This window comes from Protopterus annectens, chromosome 6.part1 (genome assembly GCF_019279795.1).
Source record: "Protopterus annectens isolate FY-2018-M chromosome 6.part1, PAN1.0, whole genome shotgun sequence".
NCBI lineage: Eukaryota > Metazoa > Chordata > Ceratodontiformes > Protopteridae > Protopterus > Protopterus annectens.
Window position 1 is genome coordinate 287,325,688 of NC_056738.1, and position 23,690 is coordinate 287,349,377.

Here is a 23,690-nt window from a genome sequence, read left to right on the forward strand (position 1 = left end):
ATCTGACACTGATTTCAGACACTCAGGAAGATTTCCAGATACAAGTCCATTTTTTCCCTAGGTTAGGAATGCCTTTTCAAGGGAAGAACTTAGAAAGCATCCTAAGTACACAATCTTGGGAGAAGGAATTAGGATGAATTTGTGACTGATGATCTGAAAGCCCAGGTTGAGAAGAAGATTTGTAACCTATAAAAGGGACCCCCACCTGGAAAATGGCTGTGCAAAGATAAGTAAGTTGCCTATATAAGGAAATATGAGAATTCCTTGCAGTCTGTAATGACCTATAACATTTTAACCACACTTGGAGCTGTAAATAACCCAAAGGGAAATGCAGAGAACTGATAATGTTATCCAGACAACAAAAAATCTTGGGAAACAACTGAAGTCTATAGCAATACGTATATGATGATACACATCCTTTTAGTTTAAATTTGCCATGAAGCCTAGACGAGGAATAAGAGCTAACATCCTCTGTAAGGTCAAGTCCCTGAACTTTGGTTATTCCACAAAAGTTTTAAAAGGATAGCTCAAGTACTGGTCTCCAAGAATAATTCTTCCTTGGATCCAGAACCACTCCAGAATCACATCCTTCTCCCTTTACGTTTTGAGGCACCTAAAAGGAACACATATGATGAAGAACCTGAGGAAAAAATTATATCTGGTTCAGAGGACAAGGGCGGAGGTTCCCCATATACGAGGTATGTCTATCCAGTTCCATCTATAATCCTCCCTTAACTACTCACAGAAACCATTCGTCCAAAACAATCTACTGCCAAAGAGGAAGACTGAGAAACAGTTTCTGAGACAAGTTTGAAGGGGAAGAAGCAGGGAGGGGGAGAAAGTATGCTGGCATAGTCATTCTGAGGTAGAGGTCTGACCCTTTTTTCTGAAAGTATCCCTGCTTTTTTGTTGGGCCCTTCCTGTTACTTCTTTTTTGATCCCTGGTTTGTTTTGCTTTTTGAAAAAGGAACAAGGGTTTCAGGAAGATTTAGAAAAAGGGGCTGAAAAATGTACATCTATAACTCCCTGTATCAATCTGCCTCTTTCATCAAACTGATTTAAGTACCTGAGTAACATAAGAACCAAGCAAAAACTCCTCATTCAAAGGAGAATTCAATATCTCATAGGTTACCTTTCATAAAACGTCTGATCAGGTACCCAAAGAAAATGTCTCATAACAGTAGCAGTGATTGTAGCACTGGACACAGACAGCACAATCATATGCTCTCATTAAATAATGTTTCAACATTCGAGAGAGAGAGAGAGACAATATTTAGAGAAACATCCTATCTTCTAATGGTACAGTGGCAGAAAAGTTTCCCAAACTGTCCACACAAGTTAACAAGCACTTCAGCATATGAGGCTAGGAGTTCAGGATTATGTAAGCTAGAGATAAAAAAGAAAAAATTCTCTTTCCAAAATTGTCAAATGCTTCACCATCCTTGTCCTAAGGTGAAGGGATAGCACTGATCAGGACCCTGTTAGCCAGTGGAGATGAAATAGAAATAGCTGCTGGGTCAGACCTTAGGTGACAAAACAAATACTTGGTAGACTAAGAACGTTTTTGCAATCTTTCTGCCTCATTAGTGACTGAAGATTGGATATCAGGATTACTGCATGCAGCATTAAAATCATTCTCCAAGGCTGGCGTAATAAGATGAAGAGTATGTAGCATACCCACTTGTAAAGTACAGTTCTGTAAAATATTACCAGGATAGTAGTAAAAGTATGTAGCATACCCAATTGTAAAGTACAGTTCTGTAAAATATTACAAGGATAGTAGGAAGAGTATGTAGCATACCCACTTGTAAAGTACAGTTCTGTAAAATATTAACAGGATAGTAGGAAGAGTATGTAGCATACCCACTTGTAAAGTACAGAGGTGTAAAATATTACCAGGCTAGTAGGAAGAGTATGTAGCACACCCACTTGTAAAGTACAGTTCTGTAAAATATTACCAGGATAGTAGGAAGAGTATGTAGCATACCCACTTGTAAAGTACAGTTCTGTAAAATATTACCAGGATAGTAGGAAGAGTATGTAGCACACCTACTTGTAAAGTACAGTTCTGTAAAATATTACCAGGATAGTAGGAAGAGTATGTAGCATACCCACTTGTAAAGTACAGTTCTGTAAAATATTAACAGGATAGTAGGAAGAGTATGTAGCATACCCACTTGTAAAGTACAGTTCTGTAAAATATTACCAGGATAGTAGGAAGAGTATGTAGCATACCCACTTGTAAAGTACAGTTGTGTACAATATTACCAGGATAGTAGGAAGAGTATGTAGCACACCCACTTGTAAAGTAGAGTTGTGTAAAATATTACCAGGCTAGTAGGAAGAGTATGTAGCACACCCACTTGTAAAGTACAGTTCTGTAAAATATTACCAGGATAGTAGAAAGAGTATGTAGCACACCCACTTGTAAAGTACAGTTCTGTAAAATATTACCAGGATAGTAGAAAGAGTATGTAGCACACCCACCTGTAAAGTACAGAGGTGTAAAATATTACCAGGATAGTAGGAAGAGTATTTAGCATACCCACTTGTAAAGTACAGTTGTGTAAAATATTACCAGGATAGTAGGAAGAGTATGTAGCATACCCACTTGTAAAGTACAGTTGTGTAAAATATTACCAGGATAGAAGGAAGAGTATGTAGCACACCCACTTGTAAAGTACAGAGGTGTAAAATATTACCAGGATAGTAGGAAGAGTATGTAGCATACCCACTTGTAAAGTACAGTTGTGTAAAACATTACCAGGATAGTAGGAAGACTATGTGGCACACCCACTTGTAAAGTACAGTTGTGTAAAATATTACCAGGATAGTAAGAAGAGTATGTAGCATACCCACTTGTAAAGTACAGGTGCGTAAAATATTACCAGGATAGTAGGAAGAGCATGTAGCATACCCTCTTGTAAAGTACAGTTGCGTAAAATATTACTAGAATAGTAGGAAGAGTATGTAGCACACCCACTTGTAAAGTACAGTTGTGTAAAATATTACCAGGATAGTAGGAAGAGTATGTAGCATACCCACTTGTAAAGTACAGTTCTGTAAAATATTACCAGGATAGTAGGAAGAGTATGTAGCATACCCACTTGTAAAGTACAGTTCTGTAAAATATTACCAGGATAGTAGGAAGGGTATGTAGCACACCCACTTGTAAAGTACAGTTCTGTAAAATATTAACAGGATAGTAGGAAGAGTACGTAGCACACCCACTTGTAAAGTACAGTTCTGTAAAATATTACCAGGATATTAGGAAGAGTATGTAGCATACCCACTTGTAAAGTACAGTTCTGTAAAATATTACCAGGATAGTAGGAAGAGTATGTAGCATACCCACTTGTAAAGTACAGTTGTGTACAATATTACCAGGATAGTAGGAAGAGTATGTAGCACACCCACTTGTAAAGTAGAGTTGTGTAAAATATTACCAGGCTAGTAGGAAGAGTATGTAGCACACCCACTTGTAAAGAACAGTTCTGTAAAATATTAACAGGATAGTAGAAAGAGTATGTAGCACACCCACTTGTAAAGTACAGTTCTGTAAAATATTACCAGGATAGTAGAAAGAGTATGTAGCACACCCACTTGTAAAGTACAGAGGTGTAAAATATTACCAGGATATTAGGAAGAGCATGTAGCATACCCGCTTGTAAAGTACAGTTGTGTAAAATATTACCAGGATAGTAGGAAGAGTATGTAGCATACCCACTTGTAAAGTACAGTTGTGCAAAATATTACCAGGATAGTAGGAAGAGTATGTAGCATACCCACTTGTAAAGTACAGTTGTGTAAAATATTACCAGGATAGTAGGAAGAGTATGTAGCATACCCACTTGTAAAGTACAGTTGTGTAAAATATTACCAGGCTAGTAGGAAGAGGATGTAGCATACCCACTTGTAAAGTACAGTTGTGTAAAATATTACCAAAATAGAAGGAAGAGTATGTAGCACACCCACTTGTAAAGTACGGAGGTGTAAAATATTACCAGGATAGTAGGAAGAGTATGTAGCACACCCACTTGTAAAGTACAGTTGTGTAAAATATTACCAGGATAGTAAGAAGAGTATGTAGCACACCCACTTGTAAAGTACAGGTGCGTAAAATATTACCAGGATAGTAGGAAGGGTATGTAGCATACCCTCTTGTAAAGTACAGTTGTGTAAAATATTACCAGGCTAGTAGGAAGAGTATGCAGCATACCCACTTGTAAAGTACAGTTGTGTAAAATATTACCAGGATAGTAGGAAGAGTATGTAGCACACCCACTTGTAAATTACAGAGGTGTAAAATATTACCAGGATAGTAAGAAGAGTATGTAGCATACCCACTTGTAAAGTACAGTTCTGTAAAATATTACCAGGATAGTAGGAAGACTATGTAGCACACCCACTTGTAAAGTACAGTTCTGTAAAATATTACCAGGATAGTAGGAAGAGTATGTAGCATACCCACTTGTAAATTACAGAGGTGTAAAATATTACCAAGATAGTAGGAAGAGTATGTAGCACACCCACTTGTAAAGTACAGTTCTGTAAAATATTACCAGGATAGTAGGAAGAGTATGTAGCACACCCACTTGCAAAGTACAGAGGTGTAAAATATTACCAGGATAGTAGGAAGAGTATGTAGCATACCCACTTGTAAAGTACAGTTGTGTAAAATATTACCAGTTTAGTAGGAAGAGTATGTAGCATACCCACTTGTAAAGTACAGTTGTGCAAAATATTACCAGGATAGTAGGAAGAGTATCTAGCATACCCACTTGTAAAGTACAGTTGTGTAAAATATTACCAGGATAGTAAGAAGAGTATGTAGCACACCCACTTGTAAAGTACAGTTGCGTAAAATATTACTAGAATAGTAGGAAGAGTATGTAGCATACCCACTTGTAAAGTACAGAGGTGTAACATATTACTAGAATAGTAGGAAGAGTATGTAGCATACCCACTTGTAAAGTACAGAGGTGTAACATATTACTAGAATAGTAGGAAGAGTATGTAGCATACCAACTTGTAAAGTACAGTTGTGTAACATATTAGCAGGATAAGTGCCATACATCATCATGTATGCTCCCTGCCCAAGCATAGAGCATAAAGGTGATGTACATACGCTAAATACTTAGCAGTAAATGGCCCCAGGAGAAGTAGAGCAACCCTAGAGAAAGGGAGAACATGCGCAACCGGAAGAAAAAGGTGGCAAAGATCCCTCAGCTAGCAAACTGTTACCAACAGAAGAAACATAAAAGGGAGCAAGAAGGATGGCCTACATACTGCAATAGCGAAGAGAAGGACATCTAATGTTTTGGCAAAATTTCACACAATTTTACTATGTCCTTCCATACTATTGTTGCAGAATTCACCACCTATGGGAGAGTACCAAAGCTATTGCAAAAGATGGGAGGAGGAAGGTACAGAGGAGCCCTCCACAAACCTATGAACTTGTAATGTTTAGTAAAACTGTGGATAGAGGACAAAGTAGCTGCTTCAAGGATAGATCTAGTATCTGAGTCCTTGAAGGAGGTCATAAAAAAGGCCATTGCTCTCATAGAAAGTACATGAAATGAAGCAGAAAGCTTTACCATGAAAAGAATAGCAACAAGAAATGGCCTTAGAAATACAAGAGGAGATGGTTTGCTTAGAAACCACCAAACCCAATGTCCTGTAATAAGAAGAAACAAAAAGTTGCTCAGATTTTTGGATATCTTGTCTTTTATCCAAATAATACCCGTGCTGCCTATGCAGATCCATAGCATGATGAATCTTCTCACTAGCAGTTTGAGGAGAAGGAAAATAGGAAGGAAGCTGCAAATTCTGATTATGAGAGAACTCACTGACCATCTTGGGTATAAAAGGATTAGCATGCAGACACAATCTGTCCCCTAGGAAAATCAAAATGGGGGTGGTGGGATTGGAGAGATGTCATCAGAGTCAGAAGTTCAGACACCCTCCTGGCTGAAGTAAGGGCAGCTAATAAAACAGTCTTCCATGTATAATGTTGCAAAGAAGAACTGGGCTCAAAAGAAGTCCAAGTCATCTTTTTCAAGGACAAAATTAAGGTCCCAAGAGGTAGGAATAGGCTTTCTTGATGCCTGATATGAAGGATGCCTATAAGTAATTGTTTTATCTCAAAGCAAGAGGCCAGTGATGGCTTCAAAGGCAGGCAAGCAGAGATTGCTGACAAGTGACCTTTAACAGAAGACTATGCCAAGTCATTATGGAGCAGTTCACACAAGTAAGAAAGGACCAAAGGGATGCTCCATTTTTTTTTAATTTCTCCAAATCTTTTGGGTTTCTAATGCCATGACAGGAATGAACCCCATTCCAAAGTATGATTAAAGTTCATGAAATTAGTATGGTTTCAATCTTTGATGTCAGGCAGAAGTGTTCTTCACAGCAGATGCAATGTTTTCAGTAATGACTCCTTCCTGCAATTTGTGTGGAGTTACATATACCGGTAACATATCTAAATATGATTGTAGATCCTTTTTTATAAGACCCATTGCTCCTACTACTATTGGAACTGTCTGGGTATCTTTCTTCCACACTGTCCTTGTTTCTGCCTGCAAGTCCTGATATTTTATGACATTGTGTGTCTCTGTACGCAAGACATTGTAGTCACTGGGTTTAGCAATTTCAATGATCAATGCTACATTTGTCTTCTTTTCATGGAACACTATATCTGGTTTTCTCGCATCTATCTTTTGAACTGTTGGTAATGGATGATCCCATGTGATGTAGACCATCACTTTCTATGATGCTTTGTGGCTCATGTTTCCAGTGTCTTTCAGCTACTTCAATATTATATGTCTGCACAATCCCCAGTGCAACAGTCTTTCCACATTATTATGCCTTTCAGTATACAGTCCTTCTGACATTATTATTTCACACCCAGCAGCAAGGTGTGCAAGTGTTTCCAATTCTGTTTTACAAAACCTACATTTGTCTGTTTCTCCCACATGTTCAATGGACTTTGTAAACCAACGTGTATGTAGTCCACTATCTTGGGCTACCAATATAAACCTTTCATCTTTTGGTTTGAATTTGCCTCTCCTTAACCATTCCTGTGTTCGATCTTGATTAACTTAAGGTTGTTCCATGTGTTTTCTATACCTGCAACTATATTTATGCATTTTCCACATTCCTTGCCTTCTCATCTGATCCTTCACCTTATATTCTTTCTTTTGTTTTTTGGCAGATTCAGTTGCTGCCTGATTTTTATCTACTTCTGGTTTGATTTCCATTCCTGCTTCATGTTGATATGCTTCGACTAGACTAAGAAGGGAGTCATCTTAGATGTATTCTCCTCATGTTTCAAAACTTTCATTGTGTTTGGGTCTTGTGAGGTCACCAGATATATATGCAGTCCCACGATTGCAGACGTATACATAAAATCAATTTCAAGGAAGTCCACACCTCCTCCAGAATGGGAAATATATATAATATTGGTATGCAGTGATTTTTATAAATCATTTGATGAGCATGAAGCATCCTTCTTGTTTTCCTGTCTAATCTATCCAACACTTTTTGGGGCCAGTCAGTCACTCCAAAACTATAAGCTAGGACAGGAAGAGAAAATGGTTTATAGCTTGAACTTTGTTCCTAGATGTCAACGCTGTTTTCAGGATTAATTTCGCCTTTTAAAATATTCCTTGCCGAGTTTTATTCGCATTGATCCATGTTTTATTGTTGATCCTTCATCAATTCCTAAATATCTATACACTCCCTCTTGCTCAAGCTCTTTTATATCACATTCTTGTCCCAAACTGAATTTTTCTTGGTGCTGCAGCTTTCCTGCTTTAAAGGTTGATTTGCACATTTATCACACAAAATGACTTTCTTATATTATCTGAAAAAAATTTGACTACTTGCAGTTGTGCTTTCAGTTCCTCATCTAATGAACTATACGGTTTTAAATCACTGACAAGGAGAAGGTGAGAAGTCTTTGGGCTTTGCTGTTTTTTGAAAGCCAAATTGTAGCCATGACCTACTCTGTTAAGCAGACAGCTTAATGGGTTAAGGTCAAGGCAAAACAGCAGCAGTAACAGTCACCCTTGGAATATTCCCCTTTGGATTTTTATCCCTGGAATAATAATTTGTCCTTTATCATGGCTTAACTGCAAAGTGGTTTGACACTGTTTCATGGTCGCTGTGATGTAGTTTATCAATGTAGGGTGTGTCTTATACATTTTTAAACACTCTTTTATCTATGAATGTGGGATACTGTCAAATGCTTTTTTGTAGTCTATCCATGCCATACTTAGATTCTTCCCCCTTTTTACAGTTCTCCACCATGAGTCTAACCACAAATGATCCTTTCTTCAATATGACTTTCTTTTATTACCCTTCTGTTCTATGGCCATAATTGAGTTTTCTTCTAAATGACTATAAACTCTGTCGGCATCAATACAAGTGTATAGTTTATACGTCATCAGAAGGCAAGTTATTGGTGTATCACTTTTAGGGTAGTTTGCAGGTTCACTCTTACGAAGGAGAATTGTTTTTCCTGTTGTTAGCCAGGCTGGTATCTGTTCGGGGTGTGCATATAAATGGGTCTTAGTCATGGCTAAATCTTCATCCAAAGATGTTAATACTCTTAACCAGAAGTTAAGTACTGCATCTGGGACTGGGGTTTTCTAGTTAGAGGCTTTTCTTAACTTTGTTTCAAGCTCTCTGGCTGTTACCACGGCCAGCCATAGGTGAACTAGGCAACCGCCTAGGGCGCCATACAGCCCTATCACATTAAGGGGGCAATTTTAGTTATTTATTTACATTTTTTTTTTTGTTATGCAGTCTGGGTTTGTGCTGTTCTCGGAGGTACATTGTCCATAAAACGGAGACTGCCTGTGGCAGCCGAGAGATTAATTTTCTTTTTATTAAAAAAAAAAAAAAAAAAAAAAAAAAAAAAAAAATTTAAGGACGTTCTTCTTTAAGAACGCTCTCCTTTCATGGCCGCAGATGATGAAAACAGGTCGCAAACACCTGTTGTGCCTATGCAACAGATTATGTACGTCTTTGTTTTGGGGGTGCGGAATTTGAATTGCAGAAGATGTTGCATACTGGAGCAAGAATGGACAAGTGAGAGGTAAGGGTGCGTGTGTATGTATGTGGGGATTATTGAAAGAAAGTAATGTTTGGAAATGTAGAGTATAAGATTTTCAATATGTATTATAACCGAGTTATCTAGTGGCCACTCATTTAAGCTTCAAAACTGACTTGTATTCATTTTCATTGAAATATGCAGAAGAGAGTTACTAAAATGATGCTGCTGAGGAGATAAAAAAAAGAGGAGGGTTAGGTATGTAAAGAAAGGTTTAACATTTAATGACTGCGAAAGTTCAGGAAGGCTGTGAGTAGGGGCTTGACTGGAATTTATTATGTTATCTAGTTCAAGAAGGTGGTATGGCCTTAAGAAGAACATAAGTGGGGAAGGGGGCATGTAAGGCAGCTGAACAGCAGAATATTTCAATAAAATTTCAGGAAACGCTTTTTTCAGACAAATTGATGAGGCACTGGAATGTCATACTAGAAAATGTGAATATAGGTCAACAGTGGCATCCAGAGGGTCCCATAGAAATGGAAGGTAAAGCAGCAGCTAAGTGCAACAACTCTCTAAAATTAAATGGTCATATACATTTCTTTTAAGCTTCTTTGTGATTTAATTAATTCACTCATTCAACATATTTATTTTCTTAACTGGCAGCCCCATCTGCATTCTATTTCCACCAGCTTTAGAAGTTGGGTCCTGGTCAGTGATCGTTCTGCTCATGTATTCACACAAAATAATTAATGGAAAAATACGACTTTTAAAAATATTTATTTGCCATCACATCTGATGTTCTTACCCTTTCTGCTGTAAGGCTTTGAAGGTTGTAACATCGACTGATATGTTCTTGGAGGCAGAAGGTCATATAAATTATACTTTATCATGAACATAATATTAGATTTCTGACAAGCTTTCTCAAGAACATAGCCATTTCCTTTTTTCAGTGCTGTACTTTGTTGCATAATCCTATGTTTTTGGTGTTTTTTTTTTTAACATGTGCTTCTTTAGCTAGTAACTTGCCAACAAGGACCACAAAGGCAAGCTCACAGAATTCTGTGATTTTTTTCCTCTTTTTCTTTCCCATATGTTTCTGTTCTCTCTTGTTCCCTTTTTAAGCCAAGTATTTTGTCATATCATACCAGTACGAAGCATGATGACGTGGAATGTCAGAAGGTGAGCAAGTACCCTCCAGCATACAAGCAAAAACATTTAATTTTCATCTTTGTTTTAAATTACTAAATAATCTGTATTTTATATTTCTCACTGCATTTGACAAGTTAAAAATAACCTATGTGGGTCGCCAGCTTCCAGGCAGATTTCAAAGATACATTGCACCTGAACATTATCTTTAAGACAGCAAAACCCAGCTTTGTTTTTCCTTTTTTTAACTGCTATTCCTTCATAGTACTCAGTTATCTGGTTCAGTTCTTGGATGGGGTCTCTTCAGTGTACAGTCCGCATATCCTCCTTGTGCCTAGATGGATTTTTGTCAAATGGTACAGTTTCATTCTATATCACAAGGCATGTAGTAGGTGCACTGGCAATCCCCAAATTACCTACAGGTGTGTGTGTGTGTGTGTGTGTGTGTGTGTGTGTGTGTGTAACAGGTAGGGGCATGCCCCTCAACTGTCCAGGTTTTTGCAGAATATCCAGATGTTTTGCACTATATTTTTGTCTGTTCGTTATAAAGGACTGTTCTACTCCCACAACATGTACATTGATTGCTGATACTGTGTTGTATTTTAAGGGGGTGGGGTGCTGCAGTCCTGAGTATGCCCTCCTTTGGATGAAATGCCTAGTAACTATGAACCTGTTTTCAGTTTGCCATCCATTTCCTAGTGCAATATTACCAGCTTACCATTATTTTTAATGTAACGTAGGCAATTTATTCTTCAGTGACAGCAGACACTGAATTTGTAGATGAAACACTGAAATATAAAGTTGCTTTCTAGCAGCAATCTTTTCATTAGTTACAGATCTCTTTAATGTGGAATTATTCAGATGACTTTTACTTCTGGAGAGAGTGTGCATATTGACATACTGGTGGATTGCAATGGCACAAGTCTGAGTGGCCTTTATGGTTGAAATGTTCTGATTTGGACAATTTTGCCATTGGTTCATATGGTTTGTTTCATTGCTTACTGGAAAAAATGTTCAAAACTAAATTTAAAATACACTCTAATAAGTAGTACTGTATTATACAAGGGATATAATATTTTAAAATGACAAGCAGAGTATAAGCAGAAAAATAGTAATGATCCAGCTTCGTATAGATACATTTCAGTTTTAAGCTATAATTATAAAGTGTTTATAGCTATACTAGTTATGTGAATGTCAAAGGTGTTGCCAAAATTGATAGATGTACAGTAATGTGATTTTGTGGATGGGTGGCAAACATTTGACAAAATTAACAGAACGGTGCTAATGCAGACTGTAAAAAAAATGCTCCTGGGGTTGTTGGGTCTTGATGTAGAGAAAACATTTGATAAAGTCAGCTGTGATTTTGCCTTATATTATTTTCACCCTGTCTGTCACAAAATTAAATCAGTTGAAAATGTCAGACATTAGCTTTGCAATTCCAAATGCTAGAAAATACATTGATTCAAAACCTGTTGTGCTATTAATTCTATGTAAATTAGAATAGTATTTAAAATATTCCCTGATTTGGAGCATTTGTCCAGAATTATTGAGCAAGAAGTTTAGAGGCATGACTGCACTTGCATCCATCTTAGAAAATACTAATCGAGGTTTGCATCAGTTTTGTTAGGGTTAAAACATTCTATTTTGATAAGAGGCATGAGAATGTCTCTGTTTTGCAGAAATACAGCTATTAAAAATATTTACTTAAAACATTAAAGTAAAACAAAACCAATAAATAGAAGCTCACAAGGAGTGAACGCTCTGTACACCCTACACAATCCAGCAATAAAAATCAAAAAGAAACACAGGTATCGGAGTGAAGCACAGCTGCTATAGTCCAAACACATCCAAGGACGACAACTCAGACATAAATCTTTTACTATATCAATAGGACAAGTTCGGTAAGCGCTTTCACCCAGTAGGGCTTCATCAGACCATGAATCACTCCTAATAAATGCTCATTATATACAAAAAAAAGGCGCCAAAGCTAGAACTTAAAAACATATTTAAAGTGACAGCCCCCTATTTATGTATAAATACATCAACTTCAACATACATCCAAATACATTAATAAAGAGTCATATGGTCTGCTCACTTAAAACATAAAACTATATATATACTTCATAGAAACTACATATTCTCTATATAAAATTATATAAACAATATATAAAAAAATATATAAAAAGAATACACATATTTCATAAAAACGCATGTATATGTCTATTAAAAACTGCTCAAAGCTATGAAAAATGTTAAATAGCTAATACATAACTGATGCTATCTGAGACCTCTAGACTTTAAGAAAGGTTTCAGGGGTACCTTGTCATTAATACCTAGATAGGAATCTGCCCTGAACCTAATTATCCATTTACCCTCCTGTGTCTCAGTTTGATTCCTAATGTCACCACCTCTGGAGCTAGTAGATAACACTTCAATGACTCTAAAGTAAACATGTCCATATCACCTCTCTCTAACCCATGTTTCGATAGTGCATTAACTGTGGACTTAATCTTAATCTGATACATGTGCTCACGTATCCTATCTCTAAGTTTCTTGTCTGTCTTGCCAACACAATATGTGGTTTATCTTGCTACGTGTGTAGCATGTAATGGATATTATGTTGGCAAGACAGACAAGAAACGAGATAGGATACGTGAGCACATGTATCAGATTAAGATTAAGTCCACAGTTAATGCACTATCTAAACATGTGTTAGAGAGAGGTGATATGGACATGTTTACTTTTAGAGTCATTGAAGTGTTATCTACTAGCTTCAGAGGTGGTGACATTAGGAATCGAAATGAGACACAGGAGGCTAAATGGATAATTAGGTTCAGGGCAGATTCCTATCCAGGTCTTTATGACAAGGTACCCCTGAAACCTTTCTTAAGTCTAGAGGTCTCAGATAGTATCAGTTATGTATTAGCTATTTAACATTTTTCATAGCTTTGAGCAGTTTTTAATAGAAATATACATACATCTTTATGAAATATGTAAATGTTTTTTATATATTGTTTATAGAATTTTATATAGAGAATATGTAGTTTCTAATATGAATCTTTATTAATGTACTTGGATGTATGTTGAGATGTATTTATATATAAATAGGGGGCTGTCACTCTAAATATGTTTTTAAGATCTAGCTTTGGCGCCTTTTTTGTATATAATGAGCATTTATTAAGAATGATTCATGGTCTGATGAAGCCCTACTGGGTGAAAGCGCTTACCAAACTTGATATAGTAAAAGATTTATGTCAGACTGAGTTGTTGTCTTTGGATATGTTTGGACTATAGCAGCTGTGCTTCGCTCCGATACCTGTGTTTCTTTTTAAAACATTAAAGTAGCTTTGGGTAGGCTAAGGTGGCTTATAATTTTTTTTAATTAACTTTATCATTTTGACAATATTTACGTTTATACACTTATTTTTTTTTCTAATTTTCTTTTTAGATATTCGTTATGGATGTATGACATATGATGGGGAATACACCTTTAAACAAAAAGCAGATATATGGACTCAGAATGGAGTGGTGGATTGTTTAAACTATTTAAACATTATATTATATACATATATTATAACATTATATTCAGTTGAGATGATCTGATGAAATTCCAAGTTATATGGGATGAAAGCGCTTATCAATTTTATTGTTTTCATTGTTTAATTCATGGTAATTTTTTAAAAGTTTTGCAGCCTCTCTTTACTGTCTTGGTTTCATTTTGGAGATTGTCGTTGGGATCTTTTGTGCTTGTGTTTATTTATAGTAGTTATTTGGCCAGGGTTTGATGCTTCCAGTTTCTAAAGGTGCACCATGCACTAAATGTGAGTCTAGTTTAGGGAAAAAAGTATTGTGATTACTCCCGCAAGCTAGTGTAATGCAAATCAAAAACAGCCAATTAGGTTAGACTGCTACCAGAGTCAGATCGTTCCAGTAGTAACGCAGACCAGGCATAGAACAAATGTTTGTGTTTCTCCCTACTTAATGTAGGGTTTCAGGTGTGTCTTCTGTGAAATGTGGCACAGCTGTGTGTAGGGTTAGTTTCTGTTGGTGGTGCTTTTGGATTTAAACAGCAGTATAGAATGGTAAGGACAGCAAACACGGTCCAATTCTGTGCACTTATTGTGGTAGTACAAAGGTTGCAGAGAAGATGGCATCTGGAGTAAGTGTTTACTTCTCATGCATTAAGTGAATGTACCTGTGTCTTGTTCAGCCACTGTCTGTGACTATTTCATTTGTCTTCTCACCGGGTTTAGTTATAAATGGGTGATGTGATCATGACAGTGCTGCTTGCAGATCTTTGGTTACGTGCAAATCTGTGGTTGTTGCAGTTTACAACTTTCTCAACTGTCTTATTTTGACTCCAAATTTTGCTCTGTCCCTCTTAATCCCTCCTAAAACTGTCAACTTTTCAAAAAAAAAAAAGTGAAATACTTTTAATAAACAATTATGGCAATACAATCAAGAAGCATAAGCAGGTAGATAGAAGCATAAGTGTGTTGCTGAAAAACTAGTGATTAATTGAAAGAAATAGCATGCAAATTGAGTAGAAAAATGTAAACGGGTCTCCCTTTGTTTTTTGTCATTCCAGTCCTGACACAGACAGACCAAAAGTTATGTTCAAGGCAGGGAGGCTGTGAAATGTAACCATCAAAACATTCTTCAATAAATGTTCTTAATCAAAAGGACAAAGCCTCATATGCCTGGGTGAATGGTACCTGCCAGCTGATGGCACAGCTTTGGAACTGTATTAAGTGTGTGTGTGTGTGTGTGTGTGTGTGTGTGTGTGTGTGTGTGTGTGTGTGTGTGTGTGTGTGTGTGTGTGTGTGTGTGTGTGTGTGTGTGTGTCTCAGCTGGTTCTGATTTTTGATCTTATTACTGGTCAGATGAACTCTGGTATTAATTTTGGACTTCGTAACTTTCGGAAAATGCTTGGTAATGCAAAACCCATTACAGTAGAAACTTATTTTCATACATTTAAAAAAATTGAAGGCAATAACTTGAGTGGCTTTCATGGGGAGTGATGTATTTTTGGGTGTGGCTCAAATAGGGGTGTATCATGAGTATAGCATGGGTGGAGCTTAAGGGGCACCAGAGCACTACTTCGCCTAGGGCGTCATTTCAGCTAAGGCCGGCCCTGGCTGTTACTTCATCCCATTTCATATCTTGTACCTTTGAACTTATTCTTTTTTGTACTTCTTCCATCCATTTAGCATCTTTGTTATGTTCTCCAAAATGTATCTATTTCATCTTTTTTTAGTAGTCTTTCAATTACTTTTTCCTTGTTTCCCAATCCTCTATAGGTTCATAGGTAGATACTAGGCTATCTGCCCTAGGGCATTTATAAGCCTAGCCAGAGGGTATTTGGCTTCCACCTCCCTATTAGATTAGCCTACTGTGCCTCTGTAAAGTAGGTCACAGAAGGTACCCTTTTAAGATTAGTTTACTGTGCCTCTGTCTAGCAGGGACACAGGAGAGATCCCAGGGGTGAATTTGCGATTTCCCATCCACGCGTCCAAATTTCGCTTGAAGAGGGTCAGCGATGGGCTATGTCTAACATGAATTGGGATTCTATTCCAGAGTGAGGGGAGCCTTTGGGAAATGAATCTGTCCCTCCAGCATGTCCTATTTATTTTTGTGCTGAGGTTTAGGTCCCTGGAGCATTTGAGGTGGAGCATGTCCATTAATTCTGGGTTTGACATGGCTTTGTACGTCAGGCATAGATCGCCTCTGAGTAGGCGGTAAGCAACTGAGTAGAGCTTGAGTTTCTTTAGTCGAGCTGCATAGGACATCTGTTTGTAGCCCATGATCCTCTTGGTGAGGTACTTTTGGGGTCTCTCCAGTTGCTGCAGGTGTCGGGTAAGGTACATCCCAAAAGGGGCATTGTATTCAATTATGGGCCTGATGAGTGACGAGTAGAGGGGCACAATGACCTCTCTTGATCTAGATGCGAACCCTTTCGTGATAAGGTGGGCTATATAGAAGGTCTTTCTAACCACTTTGGCAACGTGATTATCAAAGGAGAGATTACTATCTATGTTGGTCCCCAAATCTCTAATTACTTCTTCCGTACTTAATGGATTACCACCTATGTGTTAATTTGTGGGCACCTTGTTTTTCCCAAAGGGGATGACTATGCACTTTTTAGCATTTAGCTTGAGGCCGTGGCTCTGGCACCAAGCATCCGTCTCTGTGAGACCCTTTTGGAGGATGCTTGTGTCAGCTGGAGATTCGATTATGGCCCCCAGTTTGCAGTCATCTGCAAACTTTGTCAGCCATAATCCCCCCATGTTAGCCTGAACCTCAGAGAAGTATATACCGAACAAGAGAGGTCCCAGAACTGAGCCCTGTGAAACGCCACTTGTAACTGGTTTGGATTCAGATATGGCACCTGCGATTCTGACCATGTGGGTTCTATCTCTGAGCCAGTTTGCAACCCATCTTGTGATATAGGGGTTGATATTTAAGCTGGTAAGCTTATTTATGATGCCCGAGTGGGGTATTGTGTCGAAGGCTTTTGCGAGGTCCAGGTAGGCTGTGCGGACTACCTTGCCCTCATCTATGGCTTTGGTAACTGTTTCAAAGAAATCAACTAGGTTTAAGAGGCAAGATCTGCCCTTAACAAAGCCGAATTGGGTAGGGTCCAGTGTCTGGAGGCTCCCAATGTCTTTGTTTATGAGTTCCATAATAATATGCTCCATAGCTTTACAGACCAGACTAGTCAGGCTTATGGGGCAATAGTTTCCGGGGTCCGTTGTAGCACCACCTTTGTGGAGTGGGACCACTGTAGCTGTACGCCATTATTTGGGTACATATCCTGTAGTAAGGCTAACTTTGAACAGTGACTTAATGTGAGGGTTCAGTTCTTCTTGGAGCTCGTGTAAGACACAGCCTGGGATACCGCCCGGTCCCATAGATGCTGTGTTTTTTGCTAGAAAACTTTTTGGGTCATCAATAAATTCCTTATTTTATACTCTTCCTTTATACCTATCTGTGTATCTTCCAAGTTTTTCTGCCTGTGCTGATATTTCTAGGTTATTATTTGTGATAGTGCATGATAAATCCTGATCCGTTGTAATACTGTGCATTGCTTTTATCACATCTACTTTTCTGAGTATTTTTGTTAATCTTTCATCTCTTCTATATTCTTCAAACAGTGACACTTATTGTCTTAATTGCTTTACAGTTTTCTCTATTCAATACTTCCATGATGGCATTTGATTTCTCCCCCTCCTTTCCTTTACTACCCTGTGTTCTTGTGGTATGACTATCTGTTATTAATTTGGCTGCAAAGTAATGTATCCTATTTATATAATTACTGTGTTCATTTGTTTTATTAAACTTCTAACTTTTGAGGTTTTAACAACCTTCTGCAATCTATTATTTCATTGATCTTAATATGTCTATCCATTTCTATTAAATCGAGTAACTCTTCTCTTACATCATTTATTTTAAACTAAGGGCACATTCTTTGTTCACCATTTCCTGTGGGCATTCTATAGTAAGTTCCTGAGATTCTTTCTGTAAAACATCCCCTTCAGTTTCACCCTGTGTCATCCGTTGCTCTTTCATATGGGCACTCTCGGGGCCCTCACTCCACGGCATTGACTATGTCAGCGTTGCCGCATTTTCCTGTTCTTTCCCTTGCTGTATAGCCCCAACTGAACCTTTGTACTAGTTTCCTATGGGAGGCTCCACAATATCTTCATATATCAACTTATTAGATGCTTCCTGCTCCACTGGTTTCTCCTTAATTTGAGTGCCCACTGCTCTATCCTGTTGTGCTGTTATCTAAGTTAAATTTTTACACTAAATCCTTCACTTTGCAGGTAATCCACAACCTCATTTCTACACATTTAACTTCTCCATTACTAATCTTTTCCTCTTTGTTTTCTTATTTTTTGTATTGTAAATTTTTCCATTTCCAGATGTATTTGCCTGCATTTCTCTTCAAATATCTTTTGTGCTGCTCTTTTTGCATCAATTAGTTTTGCTTTCTCCTTTGCATAAATATTGCACCATATTAAATCTCTTTTTATTTCCCATGTCCATATTTCTTCTTCAGATGTCTTCTGCTTTTCTTGTTTCTCCTTACTTTGGGGACTAGCTGTGATATGACATGCTAGACTTTCTCCACTGAATCCTTCACTTCGCAGATATTCCATAACTCTGGAACTTCAGCTTATATTTTTTTAACTTCTACTTGACCAATCTTCTGTTCTACATTCCTTCTTTGTGATCTTGTTTTTCTTATTGTGAAATTTTCCATATCTGGATGCCTTTCTTTGCCTATATTTTTCTTCAAATATCTTTGTGGGGCTGCCTTTTAGTGCTAATTAATTTGGCTTTCTCCTTTGCATAAATATTGCACCATATCAGATATGTCTTTCTTTCCAATGTCCACATTTCTTTTTTATACCCTTCAAAATTTCTAAAATTTGTTCTTTATTTTTGCACTTCCTCAGTCACTTATTTTTTCAAATCGTATAAGGTTTCTTAATCTATATAGTGTTTTTCACGGATCTGTTGTATTAATGAACACAAATTTTTATTTGAAGCTTCTGACCATTTTTCCTGTGGAAGTACTTTTCTTTCCTCTAATTACTCTCTTAATCTTTTGTAAATCTTTTGTCTGGAAATTCTGGGCTTCCTGCATAATAATAATAATACATCATTTTTTTTCTTATCCTCAGTAGTCCACTCTACCCGCCTGTATGGTTCTTTTTTAATCCATCAGTTTTTGTGATTTTTGTGGACTGCTACTTTCTTCTACAACAGGGGGTCATCCTCCCACTAGGCCTGACCTAGCCCCATTGTAGGAATATTTCCATGTCTTGAGGATTCTACACTGTCATTTTTTTGTAGTCCTGGTACCAGTGCACCTACCAGGATTGGGCAATTTTTAATCCTGGGACTTGTGCAGCTAGCTATCTTTATTTTTAACCTGTATCTGTCCAAGATGTATGCTATATAAAATACAGTCTATATATCAGTGTCATCTTGGTGAGATTTTGGGAAAAACAGAGTCCACCTCATGAAGGTACTCACCAAGACTTGAGGATAAATTCAATTTCAGTAATACTTCATGAAAAGACCAAAGGGACACCTCACTTAGAAGGGATCCTAGTGATCCTTAAGACACCAAAAAGAAAATCAGTGCATTTAGCCATATATAATTTTTCTAGTTGTGTGTTTCCTGGCCTTCTGCAGTACCCTAAGCATGTCCTCAGAAAAGCAGTATCTGAATGAGATCAAAATCTTATCACCTAAAGTGTCAACTGAAACGTGGACAAGTGAGGATGAATGAAAGACCCTTTGTCTTGTGTGAGAAGATCCATCCAGTGAGGTAATTTGTGATAATTACCATTGGACAGGTGAAACAAGAGGGGGAACCAGTACTGGAGACAACAGCAAGATTCTGGGAAAGTACTTTCTGATCTTATGCAGAACCCTGGAAAGTAGAGGAACAGGAAGTTACATATACGGAAGCATCTCCTTCCAAGAGAAAGACATGGTGTCTACCTTCCAAGTCAAAGGACTTGGAACTCTGGAACAAAATAAAGGAAGTTGCCTGTTCAGAGGGAGGCAAAAAGATCCACTAGAGGAATATCCACCAATGTACTCTATCCAGAAACACCACGTCAAGAAGTCCAATATGACTCCTTCTCATAATCATTTTTTTCTGGGATGCAGAGTTCAGACCTTTCCAATGTTACTTCTCTTTTTCTTTTTCCAAGGTTCAGTCTCTGGCAACCAACTTTCAGTCTCTACTACATCTTTCTCTTTCAGCAAGGGAATTTCTCAGACTCCTGGAGTTCATGATGTCTACCACTCTCATGCTTCCCTTTGCCAAGCTTCACATGAGAAAGTGTCAGTGGTATGTAAAGATGGTGTGGTTCCAACATTGCTATCCTCTGGAGTTTTCACTTCTCTTACTCCCTTGTCTCAAACTCTAGTTGAACTGGTGAATTCAGCAGGTCTCTCTCAATCCAAGACTACTTTTTCTGACTCCTACCCTACTCAGGAACTGTTCACCGATGCTTCAAATCTGGGGTGGAGAGCCTTTTTCAACAATCTGAGGGTTCAAGGTTTATGGCCTTTTTATCAGAGGTCAGACCACATCAATATAAAGGAAATGAGAGCTCTTATTCTTGCTTTTCAGTCCTTCCATTCTCTTTGGTCACCAGGCCCTTTAAAGGTCTTTACAGTCATCACCACAGTTATGTGGCACATCAACCAACAGTGGGGCACAAAATGTTATCTTATTTTCAGACTAACCCTTCAGGCCTGGGATTTGGCTGTCTGTCATCAAATAAATCTACACGTGGTTTACATTCCTTCAGAACACAATTGTATGGCAGATTCCCTGAGCAGGTCTAGGACACAATCTCATGAATGAGTTCTTCATAGAGTGGTGTTTCTGGATATGAAATTTCTCTGGGTTAACAATCACAGTATCTTTAGATTAACTATCTCTAAATTTTGTTCCTTTCTTCTTGGGGGCATCCCTAGAAGGAGACTGACTGTAGGATGGCACTTCAACCCAGGAAGCAGGTGTCTTACCCCCCCCATGGAGAACCTCCTGTAGAACTCCCATACCCAAAGTAGATGTTTTTTCCATGCCAAATACAGACAATGGAACAGCAGCAATGGACATGGCTAACCCCATGACCATGCTGATGGAAAGGACTGCACCAAAATGACCTGGGGAAATGAGTGAGTGGTCTGAAGAATAAGCCGTGTCCACTTCAGAATCAATTACAAATGGCTGGGATATAGACTAAGACCACAGAGCAGACATCTGTTTATTGTGTTTTCCTATCAGATATACCAAAAAAAGGACCACAGAACAAGTAAAAGTATCCACGTTCCTGCTGAAAGAGAAGCCTGTCAGAAGGTAAGATGTCACTCTTTTTCACAAGCAGTACATACAATTACAATTCCCAACACAGTCTTCCAAATATTACAGAAGTAGGTGCACAAGCAGTGCACTTTCGTCCTCCATAATTCAGAAGGCCCTTTTCAGAGAGAGTATGACTGAATTAAGTAAAAATGAAGGTAAGTTGTCATAAAGTGCAGACAAGCAGCAACTTACAACCCCTCTAAAATATAATTAATTCATCTCACTCATAAAAATACAAAAGCAACACATTTATCTCACAAAAAAAGGTAACCCTGATGTAATTAATTAGCCCAAGCTACTAAAAAATAACTTCTCTGAAAACACAAACAGTAATCTTAAAGTGACCCAAAGGGGACTTATTTGTCAGGAAAGAATGAATGAGGTGGGCTGTCAGTCCTGGGAAAACCAAAGATGCTCTCTCAAGGACAGTAAAAAAGGGGTTTATATCACATCATCGAAAACTGCAAACATAGAGGCAGAAAACATAGAACTGAAGACATTGAAACAGCAGAACATCAAAATGTTGTAAAAGGGAATACCCAACAGGGACATGAAACATGTAGGCAGGGGGGCAAGGCCCCCTGTACCACCCCACACCCCCACAACTTAAATATACCAACTCTGAGATCGCGCTACAGTGTAGGAAATGGAAATCTTCCGTTTCTGCACTGTAGTGCACTGAAGTGCAATCTCCGAAGTGGTACATTTAAGTGGCAGGTGGTCTTGCCCTCTGCAAGGAGCAATTTTTTTGACCTACAAGTGTGTTTTTCCCCATTTCGATGTTCCCAGTTCAATGTCTTCAGTTCGAGGTTTTATGCTTCGATGTTTGCAGTCTTCGATGATACGATATACACCCGTAAAAAAGTACTGCTCAGGCTGCTGTTTTCTCCATGTGGGCATATATGTGGAGGGTAGCCTGAGACTTTTGAAGACTGGCTGTCCATTACATCTCAGGCAGGATATAACCCAAACAGCTTTAGGCTACTGCAGGAGTAAGAATGATAAATGTTTTTACTCATACTTTCAATAAGTTAAATAAGATTGACTAGAGCAGGTCATTTTACATCAGATAATCATGAGAGTATCTACTATGGTCAGTCTTGCCAAAGAAATGGAATGGCCCTCATTGCTAACACAAGAGCATCAAAATCACTGCGTGGTTAGAACTCAAACAATAACAGAGTAATCCAAATCAAACTACAGGATAAGACATTCAACACAATAGTGACATTTTTATGTTTCAACTAAAGATGATGAAGATGAGGAAGTTAGTCAATTTTATGAGGATCTGCTGTGACTTTTGGAAATAACACCTGACTTGGAATAAAAGTTGTAGTTTTTTTAATAGTGGATGCCATTGATCATTTTACAAGTATTCCACATAATGTAGGGTTGGAGTTTTAACAAGAGGCTCTCTTGCAATATACGCAGTATTGGATACCAGAGAAATGAGGTTTTTAGTAGAATTAATGGACTTGGTCCTACAGAAGAACTTTTTATTTTTTTTGAAGGTGAGTTCTATAGACAAATTAAGGGCGTTGCTATGCGGACGGCTTGTGCCTTCATTTTTGCTAACTTGTTTATGCTCACCTGGGAAATCACCTTATCAAGACTGGTAAACGTTTTACTGCAGGTGTTTAGATGACATCTTTTTGGTTTGGCAAGGGAGTCCACAGGACAAGGACAAATTCTTGACATACACTACAGGTACAAATACCTTTCTAAGATTCACATACAAACTTTCATTTCAATCTACTCATTTTTTAGACAAGAATCTTGCTGTGGAAAGAAACATTTATGTGCCCTCTGTCTATAGAAAAAAAACATTTTCTAACTCACACTAACTTTATAGCAGCTGTCACCCCTGGTTTTGAAAGAAGAATTTGGTGAAGGGACAATTTATCTGAGCAGCTAGAATGTTTCAAAATACAAAACGTTTATGGAAGAATTGGAGGCATATGATCCTGAAAAGGGGGCACCCAAACAATTTACTTGTCAACATTCAAACTGAGGTAGTTAGGGAGAGAGGAACAGAATATACCCCTTTGTTAGGCAACCCCACAACAGTAGGGAGAGAAAGGGATTTGGGTACTATGCCCAGCTTCCAGAATGCTACAGCCATTAACTATAATGATACCAGTCCACTTGTGAGAAATATTATTACAAACAATTGTTCTATTTTAATGGCTGTTGAAGAGATTTTTAGTAATGTGGTTGAAGTTCCCCACTCTGTTTATAAGGTTGGCAGGAATATTAAAGAGAATTTGAGAGACAGATAAGGAGACTGCTGTAGGGACTACTAAATGTGGGAAATTTAGTTTTTGTAACTAAATTTTTGACTGGGGGAATCATCTCTTTAAACAATTATTGTTGCACAAAAACCAGGTTTGAGAAGGGCAATTGTGAAGCATAAGAGTTGGTTTACATAGCAATTTACAAGCAATGGCCATCATTTTATGTGGGCAAAATCTGAAAGGAAACTGGTGAAAGGAATATATAAAAAGGGAATACTAAGAATGTACTATATAAAACTTCATTGGTGTGTAAAGGTTTCACCAAGTTCGTATTTGGCATTCTTGAAAAATTATG

At 37.9% G+C, this 23,690-nt stretch overlaps 1 protein-coding gene across 3 annotated transcripts in view; it reads right to left on the minus strand.

Annotated features, from left to right (window-relative positions):
* IKZF2 (IKAROS family zinc finger 2) overlaps window positions 1-23,690 on the minus strand; it is a 932,087-nt gene that overhangs the window by 420,787 nt on the left and 487,610 nt on the right. The window lies entirely within an intron of this gene.